Raw genomic sequence first — 2,500 nt, forward strand, 5'->3', positions numbered from 1 at the left:
CCGTAACCGGTATCCACAAATTCGTTATCGGGGGACTTCAACGCTTGGTCAGTAAGTTGGAACAACCAACTTGGCGAGCGTGGAGAAACCCAGAAACGAAGAGGTGAGTTGGTTTTATCAACCTTTGCGCAGATTGACGCAATTTTATTGAACGACGGCAGCACCCCAACTTATGTTGGACCAGGGCGCACGTCAGTAGTTGATCTTACTTTTGCGAGCCGAACCGTAGCAAGATCATTTAAGTGGGTGGTGTTATCTAGCTATATGAACTCTGATCATCGTGCAATACGAATAGATCTTGAGACGCAAAGCGTGCGTAATCTGTCCCGACCCATAACGGGATGGAGCATCAAGTATTTTAGCAAAGATATATTTGAAGTTATGATGCAAGCCGCTTTTGAGACCGAGGTCACAACAAGCGAAGACTTAATGCGTATACTTGTCACGGCGTGCAATGCGACGATGACTAAACGTAAGAGGTACACCCTAACAAGAGTGCATTTTGGTGGACGTTAGAGATTGAGGCACTTCGCAAAGAGTGCAAACACCGCGATCGATTAGCGCAAAGAGCTTTTAATACTGATCTCTATTCTACTTTTAGGACGAGTTCAAGGTGGCACGGAATGCCCTCAAGCGATTGATCAAGCATACCCGACAGAGGAAGTGGAAAGAGTTCCTGGGAACAGCGAACAACGCATCATTTGGTATAGTATATCATACGTTCAAGAAAGTGGCCGAGGGTTCGATTGGACCCCGAACCATGACATTGGACGAGTTTAGGGAAGTGGTGAGCGAGCTTTTTCCTACTCACCCAAACACGGTGTGGCCTGATTATCGTATCGATCAGCCACGAGAGTTTGAAAGGGTAACTAATGATGAGATTCTTGCGGTTGCCAGGAGACTACCTAACAAGAAGGCGCCGGGACCAGATGGTATCCCGAATGAGGCGCTGAAAGTTGGTATGTTGACTGCAACCGATGCATTTTGCAGGGTTTACCAAGGCTGTTTAGAGAACGCGAAGTTCCCCGATGAGTGGAAAAGGCAGAGGTTGGTGTTAATACCGAAGCCGAACAAACCACCAGGGGAACTGGGTTCAGTTCGCCCCATTTGTCTACTAGACGGGCAGGTAAAGGTTTAGAACGCATCATAGTGCAACGGCTAAATGCACACATCGAGGAGGTCAACGGACTGTCTGACGACCAATTTGGTTTCAGAAGTCGTCGATCTACAGTTGATGCGATTCAACGGGTAGTGGACATTGTTTCGGTAGCTAGAAGTAGAAACAGATACAGTGGACGGTATTGTGCGGTTGTTACATTAGATGTTACTAATGCTTTTAACAGTGCTTCATGGTTGGCGATTGCAAATGCTTTACAGAGAATTAACACTCCTAAATATCTTTATGATATCATTGGTGATTATTTTAGGAATCGTGTGCTGATGTATGATACCACAGATGGACCGGCAGAGATTGCAGTCACATCGGGTGTACCTCAAGGCTCGGTACTTGGCCCAACGTTATGGAACCTCATGTACGACGGAGTCCTACGAGTTGCAATGGTGGAAGGTGCACGGATTATCGGCTATGCAGACGATATAGTACTGTTGGTGGAAGGTAATTGTGTTGATGATATTGAAATTCTCGTTTCCAGTCAGATTCGCATCATCGACCGATGGATGACCGACAACGGATTAAAGATAGCCCCGACCAAGACCGAGTTTATTATGGTCAGTTCCCATCAGAGGATACAGCATGGGGCTATCAGGGTAGGTGATCACGTAGTACATTCGTCGCGCAGCTTAAAGTACTTGGGGATGGTCCTAGATGACCGCCTCGATTACACTTCACACATCAGGTATGCGGTGGAGAGAGCGACGAAGCTATGGACCACCTTGGTAAGGATGATGCCTAATAAGGCAGGTCCGAGTAGTAATGCTAGGCGAGCAATTGCTCTTACTGTTGTGGCGAAGGTCCGGTATGCCTCGCCCATTTGGTGTCATACCCTTAGATTTGCTAACCGTAGACAATGGCTACGACGGTTTTACCGGCCAGTAGTCCAGCGAGTTATCTCTTCTTTCAGGACAACTTCTCATGATGCAGTCTGCGTGCTTGCGGGAATGATCCCGCTTCATCTCCTCCTGGACGAGGACTCCAGGACTTTTCATCGGAGACGAGCAGAGAACATCGCCGGATCGGTTGCACGTAACATGGAACGTGTCACAACTATGGAACGATGGCAACGAGAATGGGATGAGAGTGTTCACGGTCGGTGGACATACCGTCTCATACCCGACGTCAACAGATGGATAAGTAGAAGATTTGGTGGTGTAGATTTCTTTCTTTCTCAGTTTCTTTCCAGCCATGGCTTCTACGCCTACCAGCTTCATCGGATGCAGTTAACGGGTTCGCCGCTATGTGATGCGTGCGAGGAACCTGAGGACGCCGAACACACGATATTCCATTGTGTACGTCATCGTGAATTAATCATCAGACTTCAGC

At 47.7% G+C, this 2,500-nt stretch overlaps 1 pseudogene; it reads left to right on the forward strand.

Annotated features, from left to right (window-relative positions):
* LOC120908232 overlaps nucleotides 1–2,500 on the forward strand; it is a 9,160-nt pseudogene that overhangs the window by 4,707 nt on the left and 1,953 nt on the right.

The sequence above is a fragment of the Anopheles arabiensis genome (genome assembly GCF_016920715.1).
Source record: "Anopheles arabiensis isolate DONGOLA chromosome X unlocalized genomic scaffold, AaraD3 X_pericentromeric_contig0049, whole genome shotgun sequence".
In the NCBI taxonomy this organism is placed as follows: Eukaryota; Metazoa; Arthropoda; class Insecta; order Diptera; family Culicidae; genus Anopheles; species Anopheles arabiensis.